Raw genomic sequence first — 209 nt, forward strand, 5'->3', positions numbered from 1 at the left:
CGGACGCGACCTCTTCTTTTCGGAGATTCCCGCTGATATTTTCCATAGAACGAAGTCCCTCTTCTTCGTCTTTATACACCAATAATATTGATTTCGCACCGTAAGATGTAGTAAAACTGATAGAGATATTTTTTATGATAACAGAATTCGTTTTCGTTCGGTTATCACTAGTTAAATATTCGTTCATGTAGCCCATGTTGTCTTGAAAC

The sequence above is a fragment of the Trachymyrmex cornetzi genome, unplaced genomic scaffold, assembly GCF_001594075.2.
Source record: "Trachymyrmex cornetzi isolate Tcor2-1 unplaced genomic scaffold, Tcor1.1 scaffold965, whole genome shotgun sequence".
In the NCBI taxonomy this organism is placed as follows: Eukaryota; Metazoa; Arthropoda; class Insecta; order Hymenoptera; family Formicidae; genus Trachymyrmex; species Trachymyrmex cornetzi.